At 36.1% G+C, this 25179-nt stretch overlaps 1 pseudogene; it reads right to left on the bottom strand.

Moving 5' to 3' along the window:
- Positions 1–181: 181 nt before the first annotated feature.
- Positions 182–25179, bottom strand: part of LOC122034085 — a 39539-nt pseudogene continuing 14541 nt past the window's right edge.

Raw genomic sequence — 25179 nt, 5'->3', positions numbered from 1 at the left:
ATTTTCTTTTTTCTTACTCAAATGAAATAAAACATATTGAGTTTTTTGTTTTTTTTTTTGGTAAATCTCGATTTTTACCCAAACAATAGGCTAAGAATATTTTTAGTGCAAGAAAATAAAGTGGAATGGAGTGGAATCAAAGGAAGATTAGAAATGAAATATAACAAAAAGAGGAATATGGTTAGTATACTAACAAAAGCCTCGCAATGATCAAAGATTTCAAGGTGGTCCTATCAACTGCCTCCCTTAACGGGAAGCTTTGTGCAGGTTCTAGGATGTTCTTTGCCAACAAGTCAGTCCGCATATTGAGATTCTTCATGGCTTCTATTATCTGTTCATGCCTGAAAAGATAATAAGCATGAACATGTAAATCTCAAAGCATGTAAGAAAAACCATAAAAAAAAAAATAAGATTATTAACCATCAAAAAATGCATCGAACTAAATATCATCTCAAGAAAAAGTATGAGACCAGCAGAAATGAGTTAGAAGTAGTTACCACTTAGCAGCAGACAGTAAAATTTAATTTCAACACTTAATCTCAATGTGGAAATCTAGAAATAGCTATGGAAAATCAGAATCGTTCATGCATCTGAGTGTATACTTGCACATTTTGATGAACAGCAGGCATGGTGACAGTCCCCATAGCAGCATCTATTTTGGCTTCGAGCTTCGAGTTACGAATGAGATTTGTTATCCATGCCAGAGATTCATCATAGGTTATGTTCAAGTTCAACTTTTCAGCAAGCACACTGTTTAGCAATTGACAACAATCAGCTTTAATACAAAATTTCAGTTAAGGTGAAAACCATCCCAGAAGACAAAACAAAATATTTAAAAATAAAATGAAAACTTTAATACATAAAAGCCAAGCAGCAATTTTAACTTGAACTTGACTTTTTATCAAAACTAAACATCTTAACATCAAATTTGACAGCCAAATAACGAATTTAACACTACCTGATTCTGTATCTATATCTAAAAAGGACATAGCAAAGGTCATTTGCTATGCTACACATGTTACAAAATCTAGGGACACATAGGGCCTACCTGATATCAATGCATGGATGCGATAGTAAGTCTCAAAAATAAAGAGATAGGTATTTTTCAAGAATTCTATTGTTGCGTTAGAGCACTAATACAGTAATATATTTACATCAAAATAGTAAGTATACATTAAACAAGTAAATAAAAAAGTAAGGTCTTGAAATTGTTATCCTCCGGTTGAAGCGTCGGCGTGCCGACTGTCTTTAGAGAATATATTGCCGCCCACGGTGCAGAGGCTCGCCGGCAAAATTCTCCCAAGATCCGACAACCACTCGCGTCGTCCGTAGGTGCACTCCAAGACGAACGTTGCACTCCGGACCTAATCTCATATTGCGGAACACCAAGCCTCAGGACAAGGAAAACTCTCGGAAAAGAATGCAGCGCACGCGCACACAGAGAGGGAAGGGAAGGAGGAGAAAGCAGACTGCCAGCGAACCAAAGCGTCGGTTCCCTCACACGCAGGACAGAACCAAACCAAACCAAACCAAAAACTGGTAAAAACAAACCAAGTCGCCTAGCCTGCAAGCGTGAGGCCCACGAGCTGGGGATTTGCACCTCCCTGCGCGTGTGCGTCGCGCCCGGTTGAAGCGTCGGAGTGCCGACTGTCTTTAGAGAATATATTGTCGACCACGGTGCAGAGGCTCGCCGGCAAAATTCTCCCAAGATCCGACAACCACTCGCGTTGTCCGTAGGTGCACTCCAAGACGAACGTTGCACTCTGGACCTAATCTCAGATTGCAGAACACCAAGCCTCAGGACAAGGAAAACTCTCGGAAAAGAATGCAGCGCACGCACACACAGAGAGGGAAGGGAAGGAGGAGAAAGCAGACTGCCAGCGAACCAAAGCGTCGGTTCCCTCACACGCAGGACAGAACCAAACCAAACCAAAAACTGGTAAAAACAAACCAAGTCGCCTAGCCTGCAAGCATGAGGCCCACGAGCTGGGGATTTGCACCTCCCTGCGCGTGTGCGTCGCGCCTGGTTTATGGATTTCCGGCTCGAACCCCCGAAACCACCTGATTTGGGCTCGGCCCGCGCATGCGTGTAGGTCCCCTTAACTTTGATAAGCAAGGATGGAAGAGCTCCATATATAAGGTCTTCCAACCTTCTTAATTTAGCAATGTGAGACTAAATGCATACACATATACATTATCAGAACAACAATAAAAAAAACAAGAAAAATAATTTGAATTAAAACACAGAACTCAACAAATTCATCCCTCAATGGAAGAGTAGTGAAGTTGGAATCTCGATCCGTTTGCAAGGAATGGATCATTCAAAATCACTTAGGTAACAAAAGAATAAAAAATGCATTACTTCAAATGAGAGCATGAAATTGTGATCTAAGATGCAAGAACCAAGTAAATGTTTCAGGAAATAACTTCAAAGGAAAAGAGAAGTTTCATATTTCTCGGATGCAAAAAGAAGAGAGCCTAAAATACAAAGTTTAATTAGCTTTTAAATAATGCATGTCAATGGAGGTAAGAAATGATAAAATGAATTTACATGTTGGTTGTTGCTTGATGCTTGTCACTTCAAACAAGTGAATGATCATCTGAAAAGAATTTAGATGGAACCATTAAGGCTTTAAAAATTAAAACTAACTTCCATATCACGATGGTCTTATATATATATATATATATATGTTAAACTAAAGCACATCTTCATACAAAAAGTTATATTCCCACATATACAATCATCTTAATTGCAAACTACTTAACTTGGAGACAAAGGAAATAATTTGTACTAGGAAAAAAGAAACGATAAAAGAATTAAATTTTCCTACATACAATTCCACAGATGTTTTACTTTGATAAAATTGACAGGGAAGAAGTAATATACCTTTCCCTTTCACTCTAGTTGCACCCGATTCAAGAAGAAATGGAATGAAAAATTCAGATATAATTAAATTATTTACCCCACTCTTCTTTTCAAGAGAAAAAGATTGGTAAATTCATTTATTATTTATATTTATTTTTCTCTTATTTCCCACTAAGTCAACAATACACCAGCGTGCATTAGAAAATGTCTTCTAAAAGTGGGCCTCTCAACACTTTAAGCAAATTCAATCTTCATCATGTGCTGAAAGCATATCATAAAAGAAGCATTCCTAAAGCAACTTCTTAATTATTAAGATACTGAAACGAGATTAAGATAATTATTCCAATTAGAATTACTAAGGCCAAATAAATTGTATTATTTGATGAAACTTACTTGCTCACATTCCTTAAGTTTTTTGTGAGCTTCATTAAAGTCATAATTAACATATAAACTATGACTTTTGAAATGGAAGGTGCTTAAGTTTTTTGTGAGCTTCATTAAAGTCATAATTAACATATAAACTATGACTTTTGAAATGGAAGGTGATTTTACGCGTTGAATTAATTGATGATTAGTGAGGATTGTAAATTGATGATTACTTTATATCATATATTTTTTGTCGGTAATTAAATATTTTAGTTCCAGACGTTTCTTGATTTCTTCCTATAAATATATGTCCAGACGCCGACTTCTCGTTCGTGCTCCTTCTCTTCTCCTTCAGATCTGATGTACTTGATCCGGCTTCTACTTGCTCTGCTCTCTCTGACGGTGGCGATTGAATATGTAGGAGTAATGTTTCTAAGTGATTCTGTCCTAGACTTAGCTTTCTTGTTTTAATTTCTTTTTAGAGACTGCATTTCAAGTTTATTTAACTTTCTTGTTTTCCTTTTAGAGATTGTCATTTCAAGTTTATTTAGCTTTCTTGTTTTACTTTTAGAATCGAGGCTGTCATCTTAAGTTTATTTAGCTTTCTTGTTTTCGTTTTTTAGAGATCGAGGTCATTTGTGGATCTTATTAGCTTTGTTATTTTAGTTTTTTTGTTTGTATTTTTTATCAGATCTGCGTCCCCTTCTTTCACTTCTGATTGTTTCTCTTCTCACCGGATAATCATCAGTATGCTGCTGCTGAATTCAATGAACTATTGAATTCCTAATAAGCTTGTTTAGATAAGATCATACAATTAAGGGTGAACATTAAGTTAATTCGATCAATTAATTAATTGAATTAATCAAAAATCGATTTAATATTGACTAATCAAATTGAACCAAAATTTTATTTAAACTGAATTAACCGAATCAAATTAAAAATCGATTATTTCAATTAACACCGAATTAATGAAATTTATTTTAAAAATAATAAAAAAGAATTCATATAAAATTAATATCAAATTAATTGAAATAATCTCACCCTTACATACAATAAGACAACATAAAACTAGACTGAAATATGTGTTTGGAATTCCAAAGAATCATAGAGTAGCCGAATATATATTCGGGTAATCCCAGGAAAATCAAACTGATGCTCAGCCAAGGGAAAGCAGTAGCAAAGGATTGATTGATGCCTAACTTGGGGAAGAAGCAGTGGAGGAGGACTGATGATCTATCCACAAGTTAGGCTATGATGGGAAAAGAAAAGGAAGGAGGAAAAAAATACTCTAAATTATTGTAATCAATTTAACTAATTAAATTTGGTTCCATTTTAACTTAGCTATGTCAAATCAAAATATTTTCTATTTAAATCAATGAAATTGGAGATAAAGAGGGGAAAAAGGTTAATAGGGGCTCATATGAATGACCCATACAATTTTGCTCTAGCTAAAATGATCTACTTCACACCCTATGTCACCCTATATATATACTGAATAAAATACTATACGTAGTACCACTCTAAGGGAACATGTCCATATGAGGTCAAGTACCAATTTCTCCATTAGTACTCTAACTACTTGTTGCATTTTCTTTGAAGTATAGGTGAGTATTTAATCAAAACCAAATCAAATCCAATTAATCTAATTGAATTGAATTTTTGATAAAATTTGAATAAATAGAACTGAATTTTCCATAAAATTGAACGGAATAAATTATTTTTTTTCTAAAAATTTAATTTAACTTAATAAAAATTTGGTTGGGTATAAAATTTAAGATTTAAAATTTTGATTCAATTTAAAATTTTGATTTATTTAATCTATTCGATTTAATCAAATAAGAAATTTCAAAATCGAACATAAACTGAATTAATCATTTTTAAAAAAAAATGAATATCCGATTAAACCGAATTAAATTTTTAAATTTGATTTGTTTGATCAATTTATTAGATTTAACTAAACTTTTATTTATCTAAATAATTTATAGTCGGTAGAACTGAAGCCCGGATTATACTATGGTATTTTTACTGTTGTATTTTTTATATTTTCAAGGTATTACTATATTTTCATATAAGTGGTATTTTTCCATATTTACTAAAAGAAATCCTATTTTATTTTTAAAAATAAAATAAAATGTAGTTATGAAAATAAGTAATATTTAATAAAAATTATTAATTTGAGGCTTTGAATAGTACAATAAACTTCTGTTTAAGACATGGACCCTTCCGACATCCCTCTATCATGCTCCGCCGATGTCGTAACATTGAATTACTAAGGTCAAATAAATTGTATTATTTGATGAAACTTACTTGCTCACACTCCGTAAGTTTATTGTGGGCTTCATTAAAGTCATAATTAGCATATAAATTACGACTTTTGAAATGGAAGGTGATTGTACGCATTGAATTAAATTGATGATCAGTGATGATTGTAAATCAAAGATTACTTTATATCATATTTTTCTTTGTCAATAATTAAATATTTTAGTTTTAGACGTTTCTTGATTTCTTCCTATAAAAATATATATCCAGACGCCGACTTCTCGTTCCTTGATGTACTTGATTCGACCTCTACTTGCTCTCCGACGGTGGCGATTAACCCTGTAGGAGGAATGTTTCTAAGTGATTATGTCCAAGACTTAGCTTTCTTGTTTTCTTTTCAGAGACCGCATTTCAAATTTATTTAACTTTCATGTTTTCCTTTTAGAGATTTTCTTTTTAGAGATTGAGGTCATTTGTGGATCTTGTTAGCTTTGTTATTTGATTTTTTTTTGTTTTTATTTTTTATTATATCTGCGTCCTCTTCTTTCTCTTCTGATTGTTTCTTTTCTCATCGGATAATTATTCGGACGTTGCTGCTGAATTTAATAAACACCAAGCTTGTTTAAATAAGATCATACAATTAGGGATGAGCATCCGATTAATTAAATTAATCAAAGATCGATTTAATATTGACTAATTTGAATCAAAATTTTACTTAAATTGAATTAACCGAATCAAATTAAAAATTGATTATTTTAGTTAATACCGAATTAACAGAATTTATTTAAAACACAATTAAAAAATTTTATATAAAATTAATATTAAATTAATCAAAATAATCAAATTAATTGAATGCTCACCCTTATATACAACAGACAACATAAAACTAGACTTAAATATGTATTTAAAATTCCAAAGAATCATAGAGTAGCCGAATATATTCAGGTCATCCCTCCAGGAAAATCAAACTGATGCCCAACTAAGGAAAAATAGTGGCAAAGGACTGATTGATGCTCAGCTTGAGGAAAGAAGCAGCTGTGGAGAACTGATGGCCAATCCACAAGGGTCCATGAAATAATAAGAAAAGGTGTAGGCTATAATGGGGAAAAGAAAAGGAAGGAGGAAAAAGAAAAAGATAAAAGTCGAAAGTTGCTTGCCGATACATGGGAGAGAGAAAAAACAAAAAGAAACATAGAAAAGAAAATTTTCTCAAAAAAATACTCTAAATTATTGTAATCAATTTAACTAATTAAATTTGATTCGATTTTAATTTAGCTATGTCTAATCAAAATAATTTCTATTTGAATTAATGAAATTGAAGATAAAGTGAAAAAAAAAGGTTAAACAAAATGCTATAGGCTGTACCACTCTGAGGGAATATGTCCACGGTGACAAATTAATGAAATTGAAGATAAAGTGGAAAAAAAAGGTTAAACAAAATGCTATAGGCTGTACCACTCTGAGGGAATATGTCCACGGTGACAAGTGCCGATTTCTCCATTAGTACTCTAACTACTCATTTCTAAATTGAACTGAATTTTTGATAAAACTGAGTTGAATAAATCATTTTTTTCTAAAAAAATTAATTTAACTTAATAAAAATTCAGTTGGGTATAACATTTAGGGTTTAAAATTTTGATTCGATTTAAAATTTTGATTTATTTAATCTATTCGGTTTTTTAATCAAATAAAAAATTTTAAAATTGAACATAAACCGAATTAATCATTTTTTTTAAAAAATGAACAACCGATTAAACCGAATTAAATTTTTAAATTTGATTTATTTGATCGATTTATTAGATTGAACTAAATTTTTATTTACCCCTACATTTAAGTGAATAACTTATACTCGGTAGAACTGAAGATCAGATTATGCTCTAGTATTTTTACTCTTGTATTTTTGCATTTTCAAAATATTACTATATTTTCATATACCCTCTCCTAGTGCGATTGTGCAAGTGGTATTTTTCGATATTTATTAGAAGAACTACTATTTTATTTTTAAAAATAAAATAAAATGTAGTTATAAAAATAAGTAATATATAATAAAAATTATTAATTTGAGACTTTGAATAGAAATAAACCTCTGTTTAAAGACATGGACCGCTCCCTCCAACAGTATGGTCGAATTCAAACCCATCTGCTTAAGTTCCTTCGTAAATAACGACTCCAACTGTTCCTCCCCTAATCCACCATATATCCCACGAAGATGAATTACCCAATGAGAACAATAACTCAAGCAATTCACTTGCCCTTGGAGTCATCTCCGTCCTCCTTAAGACGGCAGCGGACTAAGGAGGAGGAGGAGTGATGGTGTGGTGGCAAGGACCGCCGGAGGCGGAGCGCCAGGGAGAGTAAACTTATTTTTTAGAGGCATAACATAACATAAACCTCAGCTAAAAGAACCCTTTCTCTACTCTGTTTAACAAAAAAACATTCCATAATGATCACCATCGTCTGCGGCCTCAGGCGAGCTGACCGTCAATGAACCGAGGCTGCGGCCCTCCCTCAGCCTTGCGTGCTTCTCCTTTGCTCCCTACGCCCAACCCTTCATTCTGTGCTTCTGGCGTCGCGGTTGCCCTGAACTGCCCAAAGCAGAGTTCGACGCTAGCCCGCCTATATATGCCTTCACCTTTCCGCTCGAACTCTTCGAGGGCCTCCCTATCGGATCCGGCTTCCCCAACTGGGGCTCCACCTCGCTGCAGAAGCTGGCTGATCTACAGATATCGATCAGCCGATGATGCTTTGGCAAAAAAATGATCAAAGGATTCTGATATCGATCTCGGTTGTTGTTGGCATCTGGCTGATCTACCAGATGAAGTACTCCCATGACCACAGGAAGGCCTATGAGGGCAAGCTCGATATTAATGCGAGGCAGTCTGAGCTCACAAGCTTTGGCAGGAAGGACCTTTTCCCTTTCGCAGGGAAAGAAGAGGCCGAGCATGGAGAAATTAAGGAGATGGAAGGTGAGGGAAGCCGAACCTCCTGAGCAAAAGTAACAGATTGCTCAGAAAGTGGATGACCAAGAAGATGAAGAGAACTCACACGAGGCTCGAGAGAAAAGCTTCAGGGGCGCCGATGACTCCAGTGAGGTAGTCCACAGTCCCAAAGAAGCAGAAAGCGATGAACGGACTCGCGAAGCGCGAGAACGGAGCTTCAAAGCCGATGATGCTTCCAGTTCCCGCGCTGTGGATCATGTTGTTCCACTCAAGGATTCCGGAGATTGGAATGTTTGTTTCAGTGCACGAGAAAAATATGAGTTTAGTTCAGTTCATCCTGCATACTCTTCCCGAGAGCAGGGCTGCTGCAAATAAGACTACACTGAGGATGAGCACGCTTCCTCTGTTAGAACAGATGAATCTGGTGAACGGCCAAGTGAATAGAAACTTTGGATCACATTTACAATGAAACAGGGGTAATGAAATTTCATGCAAACGAATCAGAAAGTTAAGATGAGTTGGGTTTGAGATCAAGGCCAAGATTATCTCCCGCCCCTAGTACTCCAGTCTTCTCGCCGCCTGATCGAGCTCGGCTAGTTTTCTTACTTTATATATCCAGCTAATTATTCTTAGAATTATTTTTTCAGATCGGAGCGCCGCTGGAAGTGGTGGACTGGCTCTCTGCCGTAGCGCAAGTGTTGGAAATGCGGCAGCGGGCGAGCTTGATCTGCCGTGCCGTGATGCTCCCACCGATCCTGAGCTTGACCATTTCATGGTGAACTAATTATCCAACACCCTCAACGAACCCTCCATTTTGGGAAATCGAGTTGTTTGCTTTGGCGACCAGGAGGCCTACCTCGAGATGTTGGTCAAATACAGGTGATCCCGTCCGGAAGCTGAGTCGGATGAAGGCGGGCCTTGATATACTGGAAGTTGACGAAAAATCGTTGAGGCGTCTGATCTATCTGGCACCCCCCCGGAAAGGTTCGCACGGGTGGCTGACGAAGGAAGATGACCAGGACGATGACACTACGGCTCTGCGCACACTCAGACGAGCCCACGAGTCGTTAGAGACCAGAAACCAGTGAAAATGTCCTCGGGTCAGACCCTCCGACGCTCAAGTCAGGTACTTTTCCCAAAAAAAATAGAGAGAAAGGACGAAAAGTAAAGACTAGTGAGAAATGACGAGTGAGCGTACCTGCATAAAGGACAAAGCATCCATTTTTATACTGCAACGGATGTTTCTGGGGTCTGGCGGGTGTCAGAGAATGACGGTTGTCAGACTTTGTCTGACTGTGAATGACACGCGGCACTTCCTAATAGGTCGGCGGCAAAACCAAAAGAGTAGTGAGACCCGACTGTTAGCATATTCCCTGACACTGATTATTCTCTGACATTCTCTGACAGACAATTACGATTCCCCGGCTTGTTTGTTGTGTAGTGTCTGGATGTCGGGTCTGTATTCCGAGATCTGTACTTCGACCTGCTTCTATATACTGTTATCCGTGGTTCGTATGTCCTGACCTGTGCGCCAGGTTTGTATCCCGACCTGCTTTTGTCCGTTGTTATCCATAGCTTATACGTTCCGACCTGTTCGTTAGAGCCGTATCCCGACCTGCTCTTGTCAGCTATTATCCGTGGCTTGTATGTTCCGACTTGTACGCCAGGTCTGTTTTCCGACCTGCATTTGTCAACTATTATCCATGACCTGTACGTTCTGACCTATGTACACCCGGCCTGGTTCCCGACCTGCTTCTGTCTACTGTTATCCATAGCTTGTAAGTTCCGACTTGTACGCCAGGTATATTTCCTGACCTGCATCTGTCCACTATTATCCATGGCTCGTACGTCCCGACCTGTTTACGCCCGGTCTGGTTCCCGACCTGCTTCTGTCTACTGTTATTTATATCTTGTACGTTACGACCTGTACGCCGGATCTGTTTCCTGACTTGCACCTATCCACTATTATCCATGGCTTATACATCCCGACCTGTATGCCAGGTCTGTATCCTGACCTGCTTCTGTCTACTATTATTCATGGCTTGTACGTCCCGACCTGTACGCCAGGTCTATATTCTAACTTGCTTCTGTCTACTGTTATCTTTGGCTTGTACGTCCCGAACTGTACGCCAGGTCTATATCCTGACTTGCTTCTGTCTGCTGTTATCCATGGCTTGTACGTCCCAACCTGTACGCCAGGTCTGTATCCTGACCTGCTTCTGTCTACTGTTATTCATGGCTTGTACGTTCTGACCTATACGTTAGAGCTGTATCTCAACCTGCTATGTTTCACCTGAGGTCTTTCCTTCTGCGTCTTTATCTGGCCTGTGGGCCCACTCTTCTCCTCAGTTATACCTGGCTTGTGGGTCCAACTCTCAGCTGTACCCGACCTGCGGGTTCAGTTCTCATGCTGTACCTGGCCCGTGGGCCAATCCTTGGTTGCTATCGAGGTTGGCTATTGTCCAACTCGCCTCGTTAGCTGAGACTTTAACCCTGGCGATGCAAACTTGACTTCAGACCTCCCCATAAGCTTGACTTCTGACCAGCCACGGAGGCGGGACTTCTGACCTCCCTGACCTCCACGTAAGCTTGACTTCTGACCAGCCACGGAGGCGGGACTTCTGACCTCCCTGACCTCCACGTAAGCTTGACTTCTGGCCAACCACGGAGACGAGACTTCTGACCTTCCTGACCTCCAAGTAAGCTTGACTTCTGACCATCCTGACCTCCACGTAAGATTGACTTCTGACCAGCCACGGAGACAAGACTTCTGACCATCCTGACCTCCACGTAAGCTTGACTTCTGACCCTCTTGATCTCCACGTAAGCTTGACTTCTGACCATCTGATGGTCTTAACTCCTAACCACATCATCTTACTGACCCCATGAACATACATCGTATCAATAGGGAAAAGCTGAGGCCACGGAATTCTTCCGCATGATCGAGTCTCAGCTCTCTCTCTCTCTCTCTCTCTCCTCCCTCTTCAATGCCTTCCTTCGCTTCTCGACGGCAGGTAGCTTATTAAGTTATCTATTATGAATTTATGATCATTCGTAGTTATCTATTACATACCCCGAGTTCCGAGCAAGAAACCTCGTCTCTCGTCCATGGATTTCGAAGAGCGAAGCGTGGGAGACGATGGAGATGCACTACAACTGCCGTATGTCAAAAGGCGAAGTACGTACGTGCATTTGTTTGTACGAGGAGAATCCCTTCCTTCACGCAAAGCTGAGACGAATGATCATAATTATTAGTTGTTAATTAATTATTAGTTGTTCACACACGCTCATTACATCATGGTTATCAAAGCACACTTCATAACATAAATACAAGAAAAGATATTTCTTTATAAAATTATCCTGGTTAAATATTTCAGTATATGTATATATCTGTTAGGGATGATCTAATCTTTTCAAATTTCATACGTTTTATTTTTTTAAAAATTAATTGCTTATATGCAATGAATTTTGTTAGAACTTTTATTTCATAAAATTTAATAATCTTTTTATTTCTTAAATAATACAAGCATTTAATTAATTTTGAAAATCAATTAAATAATATCAGTAATTAATTTATATTGTCAGTTATTTCTTAATTAGTTAATTAGTTAAATAAATTTATGCACTAATGCATATATAGAAAATATTAACATGCGCATACTTTCTATTTAAATACAATAGCAAGCGATCAATTATATTGAGTAATGATGGTTATAAAACACAATAATTATCCTGCTGTCTAATTGGTTTAAGGATGACAAATTTATTATAATAGGGCAGACGGTGAGTAACTTGCGCTAAGTATAATCATTTTTTATTTTTTATTTTTAATAAAACACAATAAATTAATTTTAAAAAAATAATATTCATTATTGTAAATTGGAAAAGAGAATACATGGCATATATATATCAAATAAATGATAATATTAATAAATATTATAATTATATGTGCCAAAAAGGATGATTTTAAATTTTTTATATTTTAAATTAAGAACGAGTGCAAATAATGTGCAATGAACTTTTGAATACATGTCATATTTTAATCGAGCCGAGTCGAGTCGAACTCTTGAATATTTGAGTTTGACTCATTTATAATCACGAGCCTAGCTCGAACTTTATTTAACGAGTATATTCATGGCTCATGAACTTATTCGAATTTTTATCGAACCTAAACGAGTTTAATAAAGATAAATTATAAATTTAAATATTTAGTAAAAACTAAATTATATATTTAAAGAAAACTATAATATTCTTATTAAAATTTATCATTTTATTCTAATAAATAAATTTAATATATTTATCTATATGTTCATAAGTATAATGTAAAATCTATAAATTCAATATCAAAATTATTATTATTTTTATTTAAAAGTTGATTCATAAGCTTAACGAATATGTTCACGAACTAACGAGCCGAATATTGTGAAACTTGATATTGATTTGTTTATCTTAACAAACTTCATTAAACGAGCTCAAACAAGCTTTTATCGAATCGAGTTTTGAATAACTCATGAGCGGTTTGGTTCATTTACACCCCTAGCAATGATCATGCATATGTATTATAATATATTTATTCAGAAAATATTTATTACTAATTATTTTAAAATATCTTTAACAACTTGAGGTTGAGCTCAAAGATCAGTTTCATGTATTTTTATAAAATAAATGGTCATTTAAAATTTAATATTCTTACATACTGTTTATTTATTTACTTTCAATATATAGTTTTAAATTAACAACTACCAGAGTTGTATTTGTATTCGACGGGACCAAGCGCATATTAAAAAGTGACCCTTTTACTACGATAAATAATGATAAAATTCAATTTATAAATAATATATATACTAAATACATAAATAAATAAAAAATAATATATTATTATAAACACTACTTGTCTAACTATTTTAGAGGTAAAAATATTTATAAAATCTGAATAATCCAATTGTCGGACTATTTCTTTCTCAATCTGTAACATTGATAGTTCATTTAGTGTATCCTGTAACACTAAGGCTAATACGGTGGCTGCAGGTAGTAGCAAGATGACAAACAGTAACCACCATGCAATTAGGTTGTCGTTCTCACAAGCGACTCGGGTAGCGTGCAACAGTCACCGCACCGTGTGATTAGGTCACACGAGCAAAGGCCAACAACCACCAACCCGTGTTGCGTGAGATAGCCACTGCGAGAATCGACGTGATTAGGTCGCACAAACGGCTGTTGTTGCACGATTAGGATACAATTGGTGTCGCGTGTTGCAAGACGAAGAAGATGGTCAAAGAAGAAGACTAGGATTACCTCTTGTTCAGTGAATCCATGCATCAGTAGAAAAGAATGCTGGAGAAGAAATCACGTGCAAAGAATAGCAACACTAGAGAAGAAATTGCATTCAAAGAAGAGTCGTGCATCGATGCGTGCCTCGAAGCCGTGAGAATAAGTTTAGCGACCATTTAGGGTCCATGCATCTCATTTTGTTTTAGGTATAATTAAAAAAAATAGGTCCTTCATTGGGCTGGGCCCTGAGGCAGTTGCCTCTTTGACCTTATGGAAGTTATGACTCTGACAACTACTTATTAGAAATCACAAGATTTTACCGAGAGCAGATCTCCTGGTTCCTTTTTATGGATCATAAGATGGATCATTCATAATTACGGTCAAATCGTGACCACGATTCGATCGTAATTAGTTGCGATCTCTTCTTGGGTTCACCGTCCCATCCAGATTATAATTTCGTTCGGAGAGGCGGATAGAGGTCGTCCGGAGATCACACCTGCTTAGCGTCCATCAATCTGGCCACTTGTCCACTACCGATGGCCTCCGGACAATCTTCGGTCGTCCTCTTTGAACCAAATTATAACTTGGAGGGGACGGTGAAACCATAAAAGGATTACAATCAATTGTGACCAGATCATGATCACAATCCAACTACAATTACGAGTGGTTCATCTATTGATTAAAAAAAAAAAAAAAACAAGAGATCTCCCCTCGATTTTACTAAAATAATAGTTAATTTTGAAGCAGCAAATTATTGGCCAAACCTCTGTTTGGTTCTTGACCGTTATCATTTCTTTTAGTTTTTAGCAAATAGCATTTAATAATTGGGAAAATAAAAAAAATATTTTTGATTAACTTTCTGATTATATTCACTTATTTTCAAATCTTTTACTTTGTTTGCATTTTAATTTCTAAATGTAAAATAAAAAAAACAGCAGCTTAAAAAGACCCATTTGACTCGAATTTATTTAAAATTTTAAAATATAATGTCTAATGAAACTAATTATCGAATGACATTTTTATGAATTCAACGCCCACGGCTAGAGCTGTAAATGAACCAAGCGTTCGTGAACAAGCTTGGTGTTCGGCTTGGTAAGAGCTTGTTTATGTTCGTTCAATATAATAAGATTAATTAAACAAACAAGCTTGAACAGCTCGTTAAGCTAAACAAACAAGCTTGAACACATAAGTGTTCAGCTCGTTAACGTTCGTGAACAACGTTCGTGAACAATGTTCGTGAACAACGTTCGTGAACAATGTTCACGAACCATATTTATTAATAAAACTCTTCCAATATGCTAAATAAATAATAAAATAAAATAAATAAATTTAAATTATCAATCTTAATAACTAATCAAACAATTAAATGTTTCAAATAATCAAACAAGTTTGAATTGAGAGCTTGATAACATCTAAACAAACCAAGCTCAAGCCAAGCTCGAACCAAGCCCAAGTCAAGCTCAAGCCAAGCTTGAATTGAGAGCTTGATAATATCTAAACGAACCAAGCTCAAGCCAAGCTTCAAACAAGCTCAATCTCATAAAAAATAAACCAAATCAAGCCAAGCTTGAACACTCATTTCAAAAGCTTGGTTCATTTTAAGCTCGGCTCGACTCGGCTCGATTATCTTATCAAATAAGCTTGAACACCCCAAAGCTCGGGTTGACTCGGCTCGTTTACAATCCTACCCACGGCGAGTCAGTATTAATTCCAATCATCCGCGTATTATTCGCATTTGTCGTTTTCGCTGCAGCTTCATCGATTGGAAGGGAAATTTGCCTTAACCCTAATCCTATCCTTTTTTATTTTCACGAATTTCTTCGGTTTATGCACGGAAGGCGTCTGATTCTTGGTATTCTGACCCATGTTTAATAGGAACACGGGCCTATCACATGAAAAATAGAAGGAAAGAAAATGAAAAGAAAATAGGATGATTATTTTAGAGGATTAGCCTCCAATAATTGAAATTGATTAGTAAATAGAAAATTACTTGTCTATTAAAATTAGATAAAGTCTCTTTAAATAATTACCTAAACTATCTTTTCCAAATAAAAAATCTAAAAAAAATAAAAATATATTTTCAAAAGAAGAAGGTCTAACTTATTTCAAAGATATATTAGAAAAGGAAAAAGTCTAAAATTTATTTATAAAAAAGAAAATAATGTTAAAAAATTTATTTGAATAGATCTCGATCCTATCAATGCTAATCATCCCTCAACAGGTATGAAAGATTCTAGAAACCCCATCATTGCAGGTGCATACTAATTATGGAAAACCAATCATCCTTTTAATTAGATCGTTGTTATCTACATTCGATTTTAAGGCCATCAACCTCTATTGGTTGTTTGTTGTCTTCCCGTCGTCAGCCTATCGACTCGTTTGGACTTTATACTAGCTATCCGGTCGACCCGTCGACGTAGCTGATCTTCGTGCCAGACATCCAGTCAGCCCGTCGACCTATCTCGGCTTCTCCTGCACACTCGGTCAGAATGTTAAATCAATAAAAAAAACTAACTTAACCTATTTTATCATTCATCAAAACTTAGGTTAGACCGTTAGTGCTAACCATACTAATAGTATCTTTGCTAAGTTCAAGGAAGAGAAAATTCTGACTTTGATTTTAGGGCTATTCACTCCCCCCTAGTAGGCCTAACACGGGCCAACAATTGGTACTGTGGTACATGTTTTTACAGATGATATTATTTAGACAAATGAAATACGTGAATGAGTAAATGTTAAACTAAATCTTGACGGGAAACACTAAAAGTGAAATGTTTTAGGTTTAATAGAGTAAGATAAAATATATGGAATTTAAATTTAGGAATATTAGATGTAATGAGATAATTGTTAAGATACGAGATGATGAGTTATCAAGAATTGAGAGATTTAAATATTTAGGATTATTTTTGTAAAACAATGGAGTGATTGATAGAGATGTCTTACATAAAATCTAAGCAAGATTGTTGAAATAGAGGAGGAGCGTCATGTGTTTTATGTGATCATAAAGTACCTCTAAAACTTAAAAGGAAGTTCTACAAAATGACGGTTAGACCTAATATGTTATATCACGTTGAATGTTGAGTTATAACTCGAGCACGTGAGTAGAACATGAGAGTTATAGAAATAAAGATGTTAAGATGAATGTGTGGATATACGAGGAGGATGGACGTAATAAGAAATGAGAACATTCGAAAGAAAATCAGAATTACATCTATTAAGGAAAAACTCCGAGAGACGCATTTAAGATGATATAAATATGTACTTAAATGATCAACAAATGATCCAGTTAAGCGATATGAAACTATGATAACTATGCATATCAAATGAAAAAGAGAGATATAAAAAAGACTTGATTAATAATAGATAATGATATAGTAAAAAATAAAACTCAATAATATAAAAGATTCATCAACGAACCTTTACTTCGTTTGATATTCTATTTTCTCTCTTTCACATTGTCTTCATTATCAATTCATGTTTAGTTAGTGACTGAGAATTAATGACCAGAAGGAATTCTGGAAACTTTGATATGGGCTAGATATACGGAGAAGGAATTCTGGGCTTTCCTTTGATATTATATGGGCTACATATATGGAGAAGGAATTGTGGGCTTTCCTTTGATCTGATTTATGATATGGGCTAGATATATGGAGCCATGAAGGGATATGGCTTATGACGTGGGCTGGACATATGAAACTACTGAATGGATCCTTCCACAAATATATATGAAAATGTTTAATTCTCATATCATAGGGCATGCTCAATTAATTAGTTTCATATATTATGAAACATAATGAAGATTCATTATTTGTAACTATATATATATAATGAGAAATACACATAATAAATATCTGCAATAATATTAAATAATACTTATTTAATAATCAATTATTTATACTGTATTTTACTTAATCTATTTAGTTGAGATTAATTTAACTTAATAAAAGTAAATCCCTTAATATTAAATATTTTATATACAAAGAATCAAAGATTTTTTATCAATAACAACAAATATATAACTATTTATTTAAATGTAATTTTATTTATTGGAAATTATTATTTTATTTAAATTAATAATAATAAATTTTATTTATCTTGAGAATTTCGAAATATACAATTCTAAGAACTTTAGTTTAATTTTTCTTTTGGATAAAAAATGTAATTGGGATTAGTCTATAATTCTATTTATGGTATGTAACTAATTCTATGTATCTCTATAACCATATTAAACTATATCCAATCAAATTATATAATCTGTATCCATATTAAGCTATATCCAATCAAATTTCATACGATTTAAATATATTATATAACTAATTTTATATATATCTACATCCATATAAACTATATATATAAATAGCAATCAAATTTCATATGATTTATATATGTTATGTAATTAACTATATATATATTTATATCCATATTAAACATCCTCTCAAATTTTGTAGGATCTACTTAATTTGTCTATAAATACATATATAGGCTAACACTAATTTTTAAAATTGTTTGTTTTTTCAGATGAGGCAAATTCGGTTCTCACCGTCAGGTCTTGTTCTTGATCTCCACGATGAGATAGTGCCAGACGACGTCCCGACGTTAGCGATTCCGTTCTATCAAGTAGTGTTTGAGCGCTTCTCGCATGTCTGTCCGCCACGCGTCTTCGTTGGCCACGGCGTTGGTGTTGCTAATTACGAGGCCTCCTTTTCTTGGTGCCTTGACTTTGCAGTTGTACGTCAAACTTATGTATTCAAGAGGAAGGTCGAGGACGTATTCCTTAGCATCGTCGGCAACCGCGTGCATCCTTCCGACATTGACTTCCTCACCGGTGTCTTTTGCAACTTCAACAACGACGTGCTCAGTCTCATCCCAAAAAGTGGCTGCAAGTATGTAAAACTCCTTGCCTATATTGTAATTCCTAGCGCCTTCGCCGTCGACTGCCCTCGCATACCTCTGCAGCGAGCTTACCGTCCTGATGTTGCCGCCGCCAATTCATCGAGCAATGTTCGTGAACCGGTGCTGCTTACGTCGGAGGAAGCCTTCGAGAGGTTCATAAATTGGCCGGCGAATCCCTCGGCAGTGCAGAGCCTCCAAAGGTCGGTGGTTGTTGATCCAATGGACTCGGCCCATGGAGAAATTAGCATATGTGCCATTTGCAAAAATGATTTTGAAACATCTCAGGTGCTCTGCTTGATGCCCTGTGATCATAAATTTCACTCTGCCTGCCTCGAAGAATTGCTCAAGCGAAGTCGTACATGTCCTATTTGTAGGTTTGCACTCCCGCCCCTCGAACCTCTTTGTCCTTATTAAGATAGGTTATCATTACGTAGTTCAATGCATTTCCGTTCAACCAGATATTTTTGTTTTTTGCAATTGGTTTATTATTATGGATATTTTGAATAACACGTATGAAAATTAATGCAACTAAAATTAGTAGGGAATTAATATGAAATTCAAAGGATTGCCTTTTTTTTATATTTCTTAACACCAAATTAATTTTAATCCTGTAATATTTATTTAAGTCCATCATATATCATGAATAAAATATTATCCTAATTAGGTTGATTAATTCGATAAAAGATAATCTAAATTAATATTAAGTTAACATTTTAATCATTTTGCAGTTTTTATTAGTTTTAATTGAATATATATATATATATATATATATATATATATATATATATATATATATATATATTAAAAAATAGTTTAATTATATCATGACCTTGTTTTAATTAAATTCAAGCAATTATACTATATATAAGATAGAACAAAAATTAAAAAAGCTTCCCATATAAGAACACCTTATTAGATATTTTATACTAAAATATCATATATTTTTTTAAATTAGTACTATTGAGAAAATTATATATATATATATATATATATATATTAAAAAAATAGTTTAATTATATCATGACCTTGTTTTAATTAATTTCAAGCAATTATACTATATATAAGATACAACAAAAATTAAAAAAGTGTCCCATATAAGAACACCTTATTAGATATTTTATACTAAAATATCATATATTTTTTTTAAATTAGTACTATTGAGAAAAAGAAAGGGAGTCTTGGCACAACTATAAAGTTGTTATTTTATGATTAAAAAATCACGAATTTGAATCCTGAAAACAACCTCTTGTAAAAAGTAAGGTAAAACTGCGTACAATGGATCCTTCCCGGAGACCACGTATAACGGAAGTTTCGTGTACTGAACTGTCCTGTTTTTTAAGTACTATTGAGAAAAAATTAATATTAAAATATTTTTTATGTTAAAATTATTTAAATTTTATCATTTTAAGTTATCAAAATTATTTTAAAATAAAAATAAATATTTATGATGGGAGGCTTATTTGATGATTTTTATAAAGGAAAAAAAATCCATTTAACCATTTATTAAATGTTCGGAGCTCTTTTGATTTTTAGATGGATTAATTTCAAGCGAGCGCAGACGATTATAGATCTGATTGGAGCACTCATCTCCACACTCTCTGCTTTAGCATTTCGATCCGCTTCATTACTTCTCGGACTTCCAGTAATCGAGCCTAATATATAGCTTGTCAGACTTTAGCAATATAATCGAACTCCAGACGTCATCTTGGTAATTCTATGGTTTCTTTTACTTTTAGGAAATTTCTATAGATTCGAAATACAAAATTAAATAAAATATTACAGAAGTAATCCTATGGTTTCCTTTACTTCTCGGTCTTATCTAAGCCCCCTCAGGCGCGCACGAACCGACTGAGATGTCTAATAATATGGATGTTGTTCAGTTCCCTATGAGAGTTCGAATCATACTTACTAATTTGTCTGACTGTAAGATTATTGTATTGTAGCTTGAGGCGAGTGAAAACAAAGTGCTTACTCTGACTTGACTGGCCCGCTTATATCAAATCAGTCAGATATTTCCTTAGATGTAAGGCACTGAATGGTATGATGTTAGCCTATGGATTTTTTCCTACGAAATCATACAGACGGCTCACGTGGCATATCTCCGTCATTCATTTTTTTTTCCCTTTTATTCTCGCCTCGATTCTCCTCGTCTCACCGTGATTCTCATCATGACACCTTCCTTCTCCCTTAACTGCCGAAGCCCTTCCAACCCTATTTCATCGCGCCTTCTGTTGCTACCCCCTTCGGCCATATTAAGGTTAAATCAAAGTTTTATACTGGAAAGATTTAGTAAAGATCATGAGGTTAAAAAGATACATGATATCTCCATTGACATGAGTCCTTTTGGGTAGAGTCTGTTGAACCCCGTGGTAGTTTTGATGTGATCAACCAAGTTGGCTAGGTCCTGCGTTGTGTTTGATCCCTGTGTCTAAGTGTGCAAGAACTTAAGAGCACAAGAAGTCGAGCGGAAAACGCAACTAGCGAGAAGGACGACACGGGAAAGCGCCTTCAGCCAGGTTGAAGGCGCCTCCATTGAAAGCGCCTCCAGCTTGAAGGCGCCTTCAACCCAGTCAATCCGACCGTTTGCCTTCGGATAGAGTTTTATCCGATCACTTGCTTGGAGGCGCCTTGGACCCTCATTGGAGGCGCCTTGGAGCTTTGAGATCAGATTTTCAGAGGCTATTTAAAGGCCCCTGGAGCAAGGAATTCAAAACAACTTCTACATTCAACTTTGTAAGCATTTCCTAGCAGTAGTTCTGAGCCATTAGAGTGTAAAAGGCTTCTCCGCCTTCAGCAAAGGAGAATTTTCTTAGTGTGCTTTTTTACTGCACTGGATTAACAACCCTCTTGGTTGTAACCAGGTTAAATTCTGTTTCTGTTTTTATTTCAGCCTTTATTTTAATTTTACTATTGCTTTTCTGAGTTGAAATCCGAGGAGGGTATAGTTAATTTTTGTTTGCAGCAATTCACCCCCCCTCTTGTCGGCCTCCGCTGCTCCTACAATTGGTATCAGAGCCTGATCGCCTCAGAAGGACTAACCGCCAACTGAAGCACTACGATTAAGACGATGGTCGGAGCGAACATCCATCCCCCGAAGTTCGACGGAGACTTCGCCACATGGAAGCGCAAAATGGAGGTATTTTTTAAAACTGAATTTGACATTCTTTTAATAATGAAATATGGCTATGCAGTTCCGAAAGATAAGGAGGAAAATACCTGGACGAAGAAGGAGCAAGCAAATTTCGTCGCCAACGAAAAGGCTGAGTTCCACCTACTCAGCATTCTGCCGCCTCAGGAGGTAAATCGGATCGGAAGCTACAACTCCGCGAAAGATCTCTGGGAAAAATTCATGGAGCTTTACGAAGGTACCTCCGAAGCGAAGCTAGCGAGGCGCGACATCCTCCGGAACCAGTTGACGAACCTCCGAATGAACCAAGACGAGAAGGTAGCGCAGCTCCAAGCGAGGATCAAAGAGCTGATCACGCAACTAACCAATCTTGGAGAAGAGGTAACAAACCGGGACTCTATCCGGTACGCGCTCAACGCCTTCCCGAGAACTCCCGATTGGGCTTCCTTAGTAGATGTGTACTACATCTCTAAAGATTTCGAGGTAAGTACTTTAGAACAATTATTTTTGACTTTTGAACTTCACGAATCTCGAGTTGCAGAGCCCACTGAAGTAGAAAAAATCAGTCAGAACATTGCCCTAAAGGCAAAAGTAAATGGTTCTGACTCCGAAGCCTCAGTCGACGAATTCGAAGCGACACTACTGGTAAAATGCTTCAATAAGTTTTTCAGTACTAATAAATTTAAATTGCAGAGGCATCATCGAAAGAAGAGGACGGTTCGTTGCTACAACTGCAACGAAGAGGGGCACATTAAAGATGACTGCCCAAAGCTAAAGAGAAAGGAGAAAGAAAGGGAAAAGTCAAAATACAAGAAATCAGAACCCTCCAAGCACAAGAACTTGAAGGCTACTTGGTCAGATTCGTCATCCTCTAAGTCAGACATCGAAGAATTCTCGGGGTTAGCGCTAATGGCGAACCATCAGCCGGAAGAAGACTCAAGCACAGAGATGAGCATCGATGAAGAGGGAGGAACATCAGAAGAAGAAAGCAACAGTGAAAGGGGAGCGTCACCAGATCAGGTAAGTAAGGTACGCAATCTAACCCCGACTCAATCTTTTAAATTTATTAAAACTCTTTCTAAAGAATTAGATAAATTAGAAAAAGAAAATGAAAATTTGAAATCAGAAAATGAAAATTTAAAATTAGAAATTAAAAAATTGAAATCTGATGCATGCTTAAAGATAAATATTTTTTTTCAAAATCAAAACTTAAAATTTATGGAAAACTAAACTGGTATATAAGGAAGCATCAGGGTCAACTTAGGAAAATTCCTAAGAATTATATACCTCCTAAGTTTCTGAATAACCCCATAGGTAGGAACCTTTATTGGGTTCCAAAATCATGTTTATATTAAAAATTGAATTTTAAGCTTACAGTAAAAAAATTAAACATTGAAATTCTTTATGGAAGCTTTGTCTAAGGAAGTGATTGTTGTTAGGACCAAAAGTAGCTAGAGGGGGGGGGGGGTGAATAGCTCGTCGCGTTCGCTCGTTGCTCGGCGTTACTTGTTTCTTCAAAGATGTGCAGCGGAAATACAAAGAAACAATCACACAACGCTAACACGGTTGGTTTACTTGGTATCCACCTCACAAGAGGTGACTAATCCAAGGATCCACACCAACACACACCCTCCACTAAATAAAACTCTCCTTTATGGTAACTACCAAGGGCGGAGAAGCCCTACAAGACTCAATACAAGAAGAGAGGGAAAGGATACAAGAAATACAAGCTTACAATGAGTATAAACCCTAACCCTAGCTTCTCTTCTTGGCTTTGATCCGCCTCTTGACTTGGAGAACTTCCAAGATCCTTCAAGAACTGACGATCTGAGCTTTGTGAGTGCTGTGGAGGAGCTGGCGAGAGATCTGGAGTGAATCAGAGATGCCGAAGGAATCATGCGCTGCGGCCTTTATCGACGCTAACGGTCGGATCCCGATCGATTGAATGTTCCCAATCGATCGGGAGGCTTTGGATCGATCGGGAGACGATCCGTTTGATCGCCAACTCTGCCCAATCGATCCATGGATCGATCCTGGAAGCTCTTTATCGCGGGTGCTCTCCCAATCGATCCACCGATCGATTGAGCATGAGCCAATCGATCAGTTGATCGATCCATCTCATGTGGTTTTGCCCAAACAAGTCCCAAAGCCCTACCAAACCAACACCCGGTCAACCTTGACCTGTTGGTACACCATGCCTAGCATCTGGTCACCCTTGATCCGCTGGGACTTCCCACCAGTGTCCGGTCAATCCCTTTGACCCACTTGGACTTTTCTATTCATGCCAAGTATCTGATCACTCCCTTTGACCTACTTGGACTTCCATCAGATGTCTGGTCAATCCCTTTGACCTATCTGTATTTCCTCGTGCCAAGTATCCAGTCAATCCTTTGACCTACTTGGACTTCCCAACACCAGATGTCCGATCATCCTTGATCCATCTGGATTTTCCCTTGCCTGGTTTCACTCACCAGGACTTTCACCTAGCTTCACTCACTAGGGCTTTCACCTAGCTTCACTCACTAGGATTTTCCATCTGCCTAGCTTCACTCACTAGGGCTTTCACCTGGCTTCACTCACCAGGACTTTCATTCTACCTAACATCCCAGTTAGGACTTCCCAGTCAAGTATCCGGTCAACCTTGACCTACTTGACTCTTCTTCAATCAATTTCTTATTGTCAAACATCTAAACTCAAACCAAAACTCAGCTTGGTCAACCAGGTCAACCTTGACCTGAGGGATGTTGCACCAACAATTGTTGCTCCAATAACCAAGAAGGCCTAGTGTCTCGCCACGACCTGGAAGCTAAAATATTGAAAGAAAATATTTAATTAACTTTCTGAAAAAGCATTAAAAACAAGAATTAAATAATGCTTTGAAAGTTTATCAACAATTTTTTTTACTTAGAAACTCTTTTTGAAAATTCTGACTTAGGAATTTTTTTTTGGGAAAATTCAGTTTAACTTAGATTTTTTTTTTTTATAAAATTCTAAAAATTTATTTTTGCATAGAAATTTTTTAAATTCAATTTAACTTAGAATTTTTTTTCTAAAAATTCATTTTTGCTCAGAATTTTTTCTACCTTAATAATTTGCTTAATATTCTTTTATTGGTACCCCGTTTTTGCTGTGATCAAAGGGGGAGAGAAAGGTACAAGTTTATGGGGAGTTAGGAAAATTAAGAATTATTTTTTTTTTTACATTTTTTACTAAAGTGTGTTGCAATTTTATTTATTGCAAATTTGTGCTTAATTATGTTAGTTTAGTAATTTCCTTTAAAATTACTATTGATGTCTATATTAACCCTAACTTGAACTTAGGTTGATGCACATCAAAAAGGGGGAGATTGTTGAACCCCGTGGTAGTTTTGATGTGATCAACCAAGTTGGTTAGGTCCTGCGTTGTGTTTGATCCCTGTGTCTGAGTGTGTAGGAGCTTAGGAGCACAGGAAGTCGAGC

Source organism: Zingiber officinale, chromosome 11B, assembly GCF_018446385.1.
Source record: "Zingiber officinale cultivar Zhangliang chromosome 11B, Zo_v1.1, whole genome shotgun sequence".
In the NCBI taxonomy this organism is placed as follows: domain Eukaryota; kingdom Viridiplantae; phylum Streptophyta; class Magnoliopsida; order Zingiberales; family Zingiberaceae; genus Zingiber; species Zingiber officinale.
This window is presented reverse-complemented; position numbering and strand designations above follow the sequence as displayed.